We start from the raw sequence: 13,706 nt of genomic DNA, 5'->3' as shown, positions 1-13,706 counted from the left end.
CAATAGTTCAGGAGAGATTTCTGATGATGAAGAAGAATTTGTAGATTTTTAAAAAGGCATTCTTAAAATACCCAAATCTAGAGTCTTGAAATTCATAAGTTAATACCATTAAAACAACAAACTGGGCCCCAGGATAAATACTTGCTGTGAAGGAGCTACTTGTAGTAACACAGAAAAAAAAATATTGTCAATGAATGCTATAGACAAGTCAATCATTTACAGCAGTAGTGATGAAGCAGTTTTCTGGAAGGTTGGTGACCTCTTGGGAAATTATTACTTTGGCTTTTGATACAATCTTACTTTTTGTTCGGAGATAATTATATTATTTACAAGTTTGTACATTATTCTTCTTTGTTCATAAAGATAAGTCATCCAAAGATGCAAACTGTCAACAGAAACTTCTTTAGAAGTAAAAGTTATAGGAAAACTGTAGAGTTTACCAATTTCTGTTCTTGTCATCTGCATATGCAGCACCAACTATATCTTTAGAAGAAGACAAAAATTGAGGTATATAAACAGTATACCTACCCAGAAAGAGATGATAGTATCTCCATTTTTGTTAAGAAGGCAAGAAAATGCACAGTTAGCTTAGCAATGTTTTCTTCCCAAACTAGCTTTTATTACAATTATTTCGAAAGTGTGCTTGTCCAGAACTTGTTGTTTTCCATGATTCTTGAAAATTGTATTTCTGGACCTTCATTTCATTTTCAGCATTCTTTTTAAGGCAGAGGTGATTGAGTTACTAAATATATTAATATTAAAACATTGAATAGTGACCTTCATTTGTCCCAGTGTTAATGTATTCAACTTGTTGAGAGGAAAGGAGATGGTTCTTAATCTGGGTCATTCTAAACAAGTGGGATGTTTATCTACATAGCAATGGTATGAGTAGAAATTTACATTTTCTAAAATATGTGAAAATATATTTTAAATAACATTAGACCTTTAATATAAAAATGTTTTCTGGCTGGAGTTTATTTTTAAAATCTTTTCTAACTTACCCATACTCATGAAAAAATATATTTATGTGCATGTCTTCTAATGTTAGAGTGTCCCAGAACAATATTTTCTGCTTTCTGCTTCCTATTGAAAATATTTGTTTTTGTCCTTTGTGTCTTTAGCCTTATTAATGTGAAAAGAAGTTGTATTTTTTTTTAATCTTCAACATTACATAGTATTTAAAAGTGTAAAATGACTGGTTTCTTCTACATTTGTTCTTTAAGGACAAACCATTTTCAAAAGGCAAAATTTAAAGATCAATTTGTCTTTTATTTGCAATTTTAGAATGCCAATACCTCATTCTTTAAAATAGCACAAGGGATCCAATGAACTGAGAGAGGTAGTTGGCTTTCTAGGGCAGAAAAGGACTAAGGAAAGCAGAAACAGAACCAAGAGCGGGTTGGTCGTTTCAAATTTACTTTCCTTATAAGGTTAAAGGAGAGGAGACTTATTACCCAGACTCAGATTGACTGGAATCTTTTATTTTTATTTTTTTTAACTGATCTCCTTCAAGATTGGTTTGATTATGTTACTTAGCGTAGGTGACTCCATTCTGATTTTGTCTGGTCTGCTGGGGCCTAGTGCAGGAGGCTGGTCTAAATTAATGGCCTTGCATAAACTTTAACAACATAGTAAAATCAATTAAATTAAGTATCTGTTAATTTTTTAAAGCTTTCACTAGAAAATTAAAATGATTTCCCCCTATCATTATCGTTTAAAATTATATGAAAATAACTCCACTTACAAGTATGTAAGGTGATTTTTTTAAATAACAGTGAGATAAAAAGGATTATTTGTTTTGTGGGATAATCCTGATATCAATGTCGGGTTTTTTGGCTGTTTTTATGGAAAGAGTGGGTTTCTAGTCAGAAAGTTTAAACAAACACACAGAAACTTTGTAAGGCTGACTTTCATTACTTGAAAGAAGGAGGTATTTTTGGTAATAATTTTTTGAAATATAGCCCAAAATAAAGCTTGTAAAGTTCATGCCGCTTGATATTTATGTCAGACAGAAAATAAGGAATACAGTGTTGGGTGGGAGAAAATCAGAGGAAATCAATAATTATTGATCTGATAATAATCAACTACAAATAAGACTAGATATGCTCCTACTATGGGCATGTTTAAAGACAGTGTTCTTGTGTGTTCTGTACTTCACATATGATTAAGGTCAATATATATGCCTCATAAATCAAGTTATCATAGCTTTATAATATTTGTAATTTAGTCATATAATTACTTAGAGGAAATTTTGTGAAGAGTAGGCCTCAAAATTCAGCTTTAAGATTCTTTTTTTATTTAAAAAATGCAGAACTACTATGTATTAGAAAGACACCTTCACCATCTACTGTTTGGAAAAGCATGGTTATATTTAGTTCCTTTTATTTTGTAATATTCTAAACAAATGGCATTTTGCTTAAATATTTTAAAATTTTATTTTGTGCTTGTTCAACTTTTCTAAATTTTTTACTCTATTAGCCCTTTATTTTGCATTATCTTTGTTTATACTTTTAAAATATATAAAATGCGCCAAAAATGTAATGATACTCTTGGGTCCTTTCGGATAAAAAGTAGTCTTTCAAAATTTTACATCACACATTTATCATTGAGTTTTCTATAGATGTATTTTAGCAATCAGGTATTAAAGTCACAGTACTTGGTAATTGAGAAAAAGAATAATTGGCTAGATTCTAAATTTACGTGAGATATTTTAAAAGAAAGTTAACCTCTTAGATTTCCCATTTCTTGATGTGCAAAGTGAGCGTAATAATTCCCACATTGTAGACATTGAGATATTCTACTGCAAGTGCCTACTCCAGGTGTTCAAATAAATACTACTTAGTGTAATTTGAACTTAGACCCTAGTGCCATAAGTCACTGCAAAGGGAATATATACATAGATAAAATGGAGATTGGCGCTATGTATGCACATACACATATACATACATGCGTGCACATTTTATATAGACATTTTGTATATAAATGTTAAATATCTTATATGTACATGTATCTTCTGCCTATCTTTTCTGGCTTTCTGTGTCTCTACCCAACTCTCCAATCCCCTTCTAAAAGCAGGAGGCAGGCACACACGCTCCTGTGGATTCTACTGGAAATTATAACAAAAGAAGACTGAAGATGTCAAGAGATGTTGGCAAGTCTACATAAATCAGTCTGGATCTACAATAATCTGTAAAATCCCATTAGCTTACAAAATCAGTGTGGTTACTGTCCTGTAGGAGATTTATAGGAACACAGTTCTAGCATTTTTATTGCTATTTCAGTTGTTGACCATACTTTTTAAAGTGACTTTCCCAAATGCAGTGGAGCCTCCATAGTTAAGCTTTTTGACAATAAAAGAAGAGCATGAAGCATGGCAGATAGAGCAAAGGATCAAGTTTTGAGACTTCACAGCTCCCTTAAAATCTGATGAGATTTCTTGCTTTTCAAATGACATTCTTGTAAGAAAGGTTTGTAAAGCATAAAAACATTTATTTTCTGTAAAATGGTTGTTTCTTTTGTGACAGTCCCAATAAGATATGTGCGTATATCTTTTTCTTGGTTTTTTTGGATGATTACTTCCCATATTGTTCTTAAGAAACTGAAGCACAATAACCTTCTCTTTTTAACTAACATAGATGAAAGATGAAGAAAATATATTGTTTTACTGATAAAAGTTTTTATGAAACAATGAATGGCAGAATTATACATGCTAGAAGTTGTCTTTAGTGCTCTAAATAGCAGCAATATCTAATTTCTTCACCAAAAGCATTCATAATCAAAACACAGTCTTAATGACTTAGCTAGACTATTGTAATAAAAATATTAGAAGTAACCTAAAGTTATTTCAGTCTAAAGTATTTTTGTTTAGAAATTAGAAAGTTTTTGTGGCCAGGTGCGGTGGCTCAGGACTGTAATTGCAACAATTTGGCCTCGAGGCTAGGGCAGGCAGATCACTTGAGCTCAGGAGTTCGCGACCAGCCTGGACAACATGGCGAAACCCTGTCTCTGCAAAAGATACAGAAGATTAGCTAGGCTTGGTGACGCACGTCTGTGGTCCCAGCTACTTGGGAGGCTGAGGTGGGAGGATCGCTTGAGTCTAGGTTGCAGAGGTTGCAGTGAGCCAAGATCGTACCACTGCACTCCAGCCTGGGCAACAGAGTGAGACTCCATCTCAAAAAAAAAAAAAAAAAATCTGAAATTTTTAATCAGACGCATAAATACAATGATCAATAATCAGTGTTTCTTTTGTATAAATAGAACAAATTTACAAAAGAGCATCGTATTATTATGTATTTAATCACTTCCTGTCATGCGATCCTTTATACTGGTTTTCCTAAGAGAGTTGTTTTCAGAAATCATTTTTTAAATTCAGGGAGGTAATACTTGACCAATATCAGACAAATGCTTTTTCTGGAATTTACAAAGATTTTAAAGTACTTTTGGATGAATAGGAATAATTTGTGTGTTTTTCTGTAAAACAATGTGAACAAAATGAACCTTTTTAAACATGAAGATACCTTTTATATTAGGCTTTTTTTGCATTGCTATTAAGAAATACCTGAGACTGGGCAATCTATTAATATAAAGAAAAGAGGTTTAATTGGCTCATGGTGGAAGCATGGCACCAACATCTGCTCAGCTTCTGGTGAGGGCCTCGGAAACTTTACAGTAATGGTGGAAGGCAGAGGGAAGTAGCCGTATAACATGGGAAGGGCAGGAGCAACAGAGAGGAGGAAGGGCCAAGCTCTTTTATGCAACCAGATCTCCTGGGAACTCATGGCAAGAACACACTCATGTTGGTAGTAAGCCATCCATGAGGGATCTGTCCCCATGATCCAGTTAGCTCCCACCAGGCCCTACCTCTAACATTGAGGATCGCATTTCAATATGAGATTTGGGCAGGACAAATACCTAAACCATATCATCTTTTAATTCTCTTTGTTATCTTTACTACATTAATTTTATTGTTATGAATGACTTTAGACTATTTATTTAGATTAGACTATCTAGATTGAAATTAGGCAGTTATATTTGTTCAGTAGCACATGTATCACCAATTTCTATTTTTGAAGATTTTTGGTGTCCCTGATGATGATGAACTATATGAGTGTGCACGATCTGAATTAGTGAGTGAGTGGTTTTGCTCTGGCTGTATATGCTAAAAAAGTTATACTTTTATTTTCCCTTTTTTTTTTTTTGAGATGGATTTTCACTCTTGTTGCCCAGGCTGGAGTACGATGGTGTGATCTCGGCTCACATCAACCTCAACCTCCCGGGTCCAAGCCATTCTCCTGCCTCAGCCTCTGGAGTAGCTGGTATTACAGGCATGTGCCACCGTGCCTGGCTAATTTTTGTATTTTTAGTAGAGACGGGATTTCTCCATGTTGGTCAGGCTGGTCTTGAACTCTGGACCTCAGGTGATTCACCCACCTTGGCCTCCCAAAGTGCTGGGATTACAGGCGCGAGCCACCGTGCCCGGCCTATACTTTTATTTTCTTTACATTTTGGCATTTTGAAGTATCCAATGGATTTGTTTTCCTGTCTTTTTTCTTTTCATCAACTTTTAAGTTCTGGAGTGCATGTGCAGGATGTGCAGGTTTGTGACATAGGTAAACGTGTACCATGGTGGTTTGCTGCACAGATCAGCCCATCACCTAGGTATTAAGCCCAGCATCCACTAGCTATTCTTCCTGATGCTCTCCTTCACCTTACCCCCTTGTTTTTCCATCTTCTGATGTGGCTGTTCACCTTACACAAAAATAGCCACCGTAGCTGTGTGCCATATTGATGCTAGTTAATTTTTTCATTTGGTTTCTACTGAGCACAGATTTTCTATCACTGAGCACAGATTCATGCAGAATTAATGGATATCCTGAAAGGTAAGTGGAGAGAATTAGAAGAATTATCTGTACTCCATGCTCATGTATGAAACCATTTGGCTCTTCTGTTTAACTATATAGTCAGAATGGTAAACCTCCCATTTCCCGTTGAGGATACAAGGCGTGTGAAGGCTAGAATTTCAGACCTTCGTCTTTGTGACACTTCCATAGATTGGTACCTGGTGACCTTTGTCCCTTCTTGACAACTGCCTTTGTGATGTCCCTGCCCTTGTCATGTTCCTTGATTCTTACCTCTACCACCACCACCAACACCACCATCCATCAAAACTATCCCTTAATGTACCTGAAATAACTCAATAAGTAACACCAACCTTCCTTGAGTTTTGTAAGCCAAAATCATAGGAGTTATCCTTGATCCTCCTCATTCCTTCACATTCCACATCCAGTTCATAACTTCTAAAAATGCCTTTTATCTGGATTAGTCTCCATCTCCCTAACTGTTCGCTCAGACTTCACAAATTGTCTCCTAAATGGTTTCTCAAACTTCTGCTGTCACTCCCTTCAATGTATTATCTGTGCACCAGGTTTTTCTCCCAAACTTAAAAACCTTTCAGCACCTTTCCATTTCCCTTTGAATTAGTGCTATTCTTCATTTATAGCTTGTGGTCCTTGCTTTTCTCTGTTCCTAGAATTCTCTTTTCCTAGACATCAACAAAGCTTGATCCTTCCTCTCTTATTTCAAGTCTTGATTCAGATGACCACTTGTCACTGAACCTTTTTGTGACCACGTGTTTTAAAGTACATCTGCATCATTGATCAGCAGTTGCAGAGAATGGGTGGTGATGAGGGCAAGTGTGAATGCAGAAGATGGGTCTGGAGGCCATGGCAAAAATCAAGACTAGAGATCATGGTGACTGGGACTACGTTTGTGATATTAGGGATGAAGTAATGTAAACCAATATGTGGTATATTTGGAAGTTTAATTAAAAGTTCTCACTTATGAATTGGATTTGGAGTGAGGAAAGAGAAATGAATCAAAGATTAGCCCCTTAGTTTTGTCTTGAATTACTAGGTAGGTGTTGATGCAAAAAATAACGGGGAAGATTGTAAGAGGAGATGGCTTTTTGCAGAGGTGAGAAATTAAGACTGCTGCTCTGGATTTGTTACATTTAAATGCTGAGTGAAGATTTCAAATACACTGTTGGCTATGGGAATGTGTCTTTGGGCATAGAGATTTCATAGTGAATGACATATTGACATGTGAGATTACCTAGGAAAGTAATTAGAGTAGAGGGTACAGGACTGAGTCGTAAAGCATCTCAGTACTGAGAGTTTGACCACAACAGGTAGAGCCAACAAAGAAGATTATGAAGACTGCCAGAGAGATACAGGCAGAAGAACAGGGAAGTATGGTGCCCCAGAGGTCAGAAGAAGCAAGTACTTCATGAAGAAGTGGTTGCCCAGCTGTGATGAACATCAGGGAAGATGAAAGCAAAGAAGTGAATAATGGATTGGCAATCAAGATGGCCTCGACCATATAATTCTCTGTGGCCAGTATTGTGAACACTAATCCCCTGTGGCTCTTTAAGTTTAAATTTACATTAATTCAGATTAAATAAAATTAAAACCTCTTCAGTCATATTAGGCATATTTCAAATGCTCAGTAGCCACCTGGGCGTAGTGGCTGCCATATGGAACAGCAGAGATACAGGGCATTTCCATCATGCAGAAAGTTCTGTGGGAGAGTACTGTGGATGGGAAGTACAGGCCCTGAATGGGCACATCCTCCTCTGTCCTGACAGACTCCTCATTCTGTGGAGAGGGGCGTGGCCAGAGGCAGACCAGAGCCGGGCCCTGGATGGCACTGGGTCCAGTGTTCCTGATTTAAAGAGGATGATTATCAAAAGTCTTTTCTTTTATTGAATGTAAGTGTTTTTTTTTTTCTGTAGTGATGCCTATGGGAGATCCAGGACACTGGAGAAAGTGATTGTGAGGGCTTGGGTTGTCTGGGAAAATGGTATTTTGTAGGCCATATTTGCGCTAGCCTAAAGATGAATAAGATTCAGATCCACAACAGGGTATTGATATGTCCTTCAGCTGAGAAAAGAGAAGAGCATAGGTACAGTTGCATTTTAGACAAACAACACATTCAATCCTCAGAACAACTTTAGGAGGGCAGGTACTGTTAATATCTTCCTCTTCCAGATGAGAAAGTGTTCCATCTTATTTTGAGACATAATATCGATAGGTAAACTGAGGTTTTATTCTGTTAGCTTTTTGGAAACTAACTAGGGGAGTTAAAGCTTTAACACGGTGGTCAAAAAAGATGTTTCTGTTTTTCCCAACTGTGTTAAATTCGGAGAAGGTACCTCAGAAAGGCAGGCTGATGCTTTCTCCAGATAACTTCTATCTATAATTAAGTTGACTGCCACTCCATTTTATCAGAGTTCATGACAGAATAGCTACTCAGTGTGGAACAGAAATATGGTTTATCTCACACAATGTCATATCACCCTAAATTTAACTTCCAACAAAAGTTAATGCTTTTTTAAAATATGAGTTAATTATTTTATCAACTGTCTACTAGAGGCAAATGCCCTACCTTTTGTCATGTTGTTCTTTACAGTTAAACTATGTACATGCCTGTTTGTCACACTGGGTTATAAGCTCCTTGAAGCAAAGGTGGATGTATCTTTGCTTTACCGTGGAGTGCTCTGCCCAAAGCTTTGCAAATAATTAGACATGTAATAGAAATAGCTTGGACTGAATTAACTACCATGTCAACTGCTGCTGAATCAGTTTCAGGTCAGCAGTATCCCCCATCTATTTTCCTTCTGTGCTTGATCTTAGGGTGTTCTTCCCTGTCACATCTCTTCAGTTTACCAAAGAAAAAAAGAAAAATCCCTAACCACGTGCTACCTTGTTCGATTGGATGTCATGTCATTTATGTAAGGCAGGTTACCAATTTGGCAAGGACATTTAAATTTATCGTCTGACTTCTGTACTACTGTGCCATGCATTCCTAAGGCTTGTATGATAACTGGTACTTCAACAAAGAGAAACTTGTGAGGCTGGTTCAATCACTCATTTTTTTCTCATGCAAATAACTGTTTTTGTTTTTAAAGAGTTTATTGCTATTCTCATTGAAGTTGCTTTTTAATAAAAGGATTTATAGTAATGCATGATCTTTTATTTAATAGCCACCAACAAACTTCAGAATGTATTTTAAAAAGAGTGGGGCAATATAATATTGATTTTAATGATAGTAATTATTTGGAGAAGAAATTCTGAATTTAGCAGTCCTCCTCACAATGATTAGATTAGTACATTTTGCATTTGGGGATGATTATTTAAGTTTAACAGAAGACGATTTACAAAGACACTACTATAACAATACAATGAACAGGAAAATGAAGAAGGAATATGACTCCTGAGTTGACCCTTTTGCCTGAACATGAGATGGTTCCTTAAATCGCCCTATACATGAGGCTGCTGTTTATCTCCTTTCATAATTTGCTTTACAATATGTTAATGATACATTCTGTTAGTGTATAATACATTGTATTGCTGCTGGTTTGAAATATTCGTAATTCTTTTGTAATGTTTTTAAGATACGATATGAAAACATTAGAAGCATTGATTTTGGATTTTATCATTGGCTCTTATGGATCAAATATTATAATTTTTATTTAAATCACCATTTAATCGTGGCGTATGATTACTTATGTGTTCTTTTGTTGGTAAAACAAAAATCCAAAGTCTATAAAAATCAAATTCTGCAGTTGACATTTCTCATGCAGCCTATTTTTGAAACGGAAGTGTTGCATATCAGTGATTTTAAAACTCTTTACATGTTTATTCACTAAATACATTGACTTGCTTTTAAGTTCAGAATTATTTACTTCCTTAAATCTATATACACTTTGTGTAATAAATTAAAATCTAAGTACAAATATGTTCCTCTGTTTTTGTATATTCCACGTCTGTCTCTTTCAGTATATGCTGTGACTATCATTTGTATGAAAGTCAAAAATGATCAGAATGAGAATGATTTAGGAAGATGCAGTTCTGAAAATTCCAAAAAGAGTGTCTTCTTCAAATGTTACAGAAGAGGAGTTTTTAAACTTCAGGATTTGTTTGTATGCAGAGGTTAGTATTTCAAGTGCCAGCCATGGATGTAAACCAGCTTAAATCAGAGAAGCCCACCAGGTAAAAGATAAGAGTAGCTAAGCTGTTCTAATCAAGCATAGCCACCCCTCCTCACTTTGTATTTTCAAATGTGGGGAAGGCAATATTAAGCGAGCTAATAGAACATTCCCTTTTACAAGCCCTTAGTTTTTATTTTCTGTTCATTTCGTAGACAAAGCCACAAATCAGGCTGTTTATTTTGGGTTGTATGGATGAAAAAGACCCAGTTACCTGTTTATTTTATTTTATAATAAGTTTTGTTAACGTTATATAGAGAACATAATGCCACTTTCTTCCTCCATTAGCACTCTAAGTAAAAAATTGAGGAAGAACATTCATGATCTTGTGCTAGGACCAGGATTAGATGTCTAAAGTTATCAGTAAATTGGAATGGGAAAGCCAAAGTGGAGAATTGTTTTAAGTTTGTCAGTGTAAATTAGGCTTTGCATACAGTGGGTACTTTTTAGCTCTATCTGATAAACAACTGAGTTTATTTAGGGAAAAAAAACAATCATGTTGTGCAAAAATTGCCTGTCTGTGCAGAGGAGATGCAAAATGAGAGTGAAAGCATTTTGAAAAAACACAGGCAGAAGAAATATTATTTGAAAACTTTTCATATGGGGCATAAAAGATTAGAAAATGAAATTCTCCTGACTCTGGCAAATCTATAACTAAATCATGCCATTTGAAAACAATGAATGGTTTTCTTAATATTTATAAGTTAGGAGATCTTTGACTAGGTTTTAATTGCTTTTGAGCAAATAAGTTGAAAATTTTTAGCTCCTTTATATTAATTGCAAGAAAAAACATACCTTGCTAAAGAAACAAAAGCAATTATGTTATTGCTTTAAGCTTCTCAGAAATTAAAAAAAAAATGTTACTTTAAATATTTTTATCTTTTACAGAAAATAGGCTTTAATGATTCTAGCAGAATGCAAAAACACAGAAATAAAAGTGAAATCTATGTTTTTATAAATAATGGTTTATATATATATATATGACTTATTAAAATGGAGTAAGTTTCCCCTAATTTACCTTTCATTTCCAAAACAAGCTTAATTTCTTTTTAATACTCACTTGGCAAAGACTCCTGAAATTTGACTTTTGTTATCTCTACAGAGCATGTTTGGGCATTAATGATTGTGAATAGGTGCATTTAAAAATTCTAATTTTTTTAGACTTTAACACTTTCAGATATCAGACTTACTTAAAAGTAGGTGTATGTTTTATTTTCTAATGCAATAACAACTTCTGTTTGCTAATAACATTGTCTAGTCTTTTTAAAAGCAAAAGTTTTGATAGTTTTTTTCTTTAAGCAGGTCAAAGTATAACTTTCCATTTAATAACAGTTTGGTTAGTTATACTGCTAGGTTATTTATTTAAAAAACAAACCTATTTAGAACATAGCCAAGAATCTGGGATTTAGAAAAATTATCTTTGGGAGACCAGCCCCGTTCATGTACCTTTGAAAGAAAAATCCCATAGGTCCTTAAAAGCCTATTTATTCTAATTTTAGGTACCAGTTTTACCACATGTTTGTTTTGCTTTCCAGCTCCTAAAGTGGTTTGGAAGCAACAAATTAGGAAGCGAATGGGTGAGTCATGGCTAGAGGCATCTGGAAGCAGCAGGAAGTAGCAGAGGAACCTCCATCACAGGTTGGAGGCAATTCCTCATCAGGACCCAAGACTCTACATAGATGTTTAAGAGGAATAATTCCTTATACAATTTTCACCCCTACGCTTAATGGCCTGTGATCACTTTACCATGCTGATGTGTAGCATGAGGCAATAAACTAATTGAACTCCCTTCTAACTCATTTAACTCTTTGTTAGTCTAGGTCTGATGCTAAACAAAGAAGCTGAACAGTTTGGTGTTTGTTCATTTGGAGAGGAAAAGTGAAGTCCAGAAAACATTTCCTGTTTCAGGGATATTGAAGTGGGGTGGCAAGTATATAAATAGTTAAAATCAGGTGGGCTGAGTGTCAGGTTCCAAGTATTCATGAGCAGGTGTGGACCAGAGAGGAGGGGTCTTTGTGCACAGTGGAGAGTGAGGAGCATCTTATTAGAGGTGGCTTGAGCCTGAGTCTAAAGGAGCAGTGGGATTAGCCAGGCAGAGGAGGTAGAGAACCATGCTCCAGGCAGAAGGGCTAGCATGAGCAGTCACTGAGACAACTGAAGGATTAGGACTTATTTGAGAACCTCAAGTAGTTAAGGAGCTTGTGGAGGAGTGGGGAAGAGCAAGGGTCAGCAAACTTGTTTTTTAAAGAGTAAGTATTTTATTTAGGCTGTGTGAACCATATGGCTCATCACAAAGACTCTTGCTCTGCTGAGTAGGTAGTGCAAAAGCAGCTGGAGGGGGATATGCAAATGAGTGGGCGTGGTGTTCCATGTCCACTATTTATAAACACCATCTGGTGGGATTTGGCCTGCAGGCCCCACTTTGTGGACTTCTGTTGTAGAGATTGTGTTGGCACCAAGGCCCTCTACTGCTTTGAGTAATTAAGTCATTGTTTTTGTTGATATCTTCATAGGATTGATCTGCAAGGCATGATGTAGATAGAATTATGTGTGTTTATATACCTCCCCTTGTCTTCAGGACATTTTTGTTCTGTGTTTTAATTATTGTGGTTTTACTGTGTGTTTTGATATCTTATCTATGTTTCCTATTATGGAGAGTCTAACTTTTCTTAGAGTTATATAAAGCAGTTGTCTACCGTGTATAATTACCTTCTTATCTTTTGTTATGTTTTCTTTTTGTGACTCAAATTTTGTGTCACATTCACCATGTTGGGGTGGAAGAGAAGCAGAAAAAAATTCAACTATCCCAGGGTCATAAAGGAAGGCTTCACCAAACAGTGACATTTGAGCTGGCCCATTTGGAATGAGTAGGATTTTGCCAGTCTGTGAAAAGAAGAACTGGCACTTTGGGCTTCAGAAATAGCATAAGCAGAAATAAAACCATGTGAAAGACAGTGTAATACTCACTGAACAGCAGGTTATTCTGACATCAGTAAACATGAAGAGTCTCTAGGTCTGTCCTTTATTTTAAAGTGTCTTCATTGATAGTCTCAGTAGTTTGAATTTTTCTTGTAGGCTGTGGAAAGTTCTTGTTTTTCTCCAGTCTGTTATCTCCATCACAGCCAAAATGATCCTTTTAAAACATAAGTCAGATCATATCAGCCCTCTATTCAAAAACTTAACTTCTCAAAATAAAATTCAAAATCCTGTCATCTCACAGGGCCTCCATAACCTGGCTCCTCACCCCCATTTCTGATCTTAGCTCCTCCCACGTTTCCTGCCACACCTCCCCTGGCCTCCCAGGAATTCCTTGGGTTCCCCCGCCTACTCACAGCTCTCCCAGCTCCTGTCTCTGGAGCACTGTCCACAAGGACACCATCCTTACTTTATTCAGGTTTCAGATCACGTCTCGCTTTATCAGGCAGGCCTTCTATGAACACCACATCTCAGTAGCACCTCCTCCCATGGCACTCTCTTGCCCTTTACCCTGCCTTTTCTTGTTAGAAAAATCTCTTTTTTAGGAAATTATATCTTATGTCGCTAGAGAAGTTAGACTGCACCTGCCTTTTCTTGTTAGAAAAATCTCTTTTTTAGGAAATTATATCTTATGTTGCTAGAGAAGTTAGACTGCAAAATAGATGAGGACCATGAGAAGATAACT

At 36.0% G+C, this 13,706-nt stretch overlaps 1 protein-coding gene and 1 long non-coding RNA gene across 17 annotated transcripts in view; one reads left to right on the top strand and one right to left on the bottom strand.

The window, feature by feature from the left end:
- The window catches only part of KLF12 (KLF transcription factor 12), a 458,192-nt gene that overhangs the window by 242,209 nt on the left and 202,277 nt on the right, over window positions 1–13,706 (top strand). The gene's annotated exons all lie outside the window — the stretch shown is intronic.
- The window catches only part of LOC134738070 (uncharacterized), a 61,479-nt gene that overhangs the window by 8,034 nt on the left and 39,739 nt on the right, over window positions 1–13,706 (bottom strand). The window contains exon 2 of the long non-coding RNA XR_010123593.1: window positions 13,013–13,178. This is a non-coding gene — a long non-coding RNA (uncharacterized LOC134738070). The remainder of the gene's footprint in view (window positions 1–13,012; window positions 13,179–13,706) is intronic.

Source organism: Pongo pygmaeus, chromosome 14 (assembly GCF_028885625.2).
Source record: "Pongo pygmaeus isolate AG05252 chromosome 14, NHGRI_mPonPyg2-v2.0_pri, whole genome shotgun sequence".
Taxonomy (NCBI): domain Eukaryota; kingdom Metazoa; phylum Chordata; class Mammalia; order Primates; family Hominidae; genus Pongo; species Pongo pygmaeus.
This window is presented reverse-complemented; position numbering and strand designations above follow the sequence as displayed.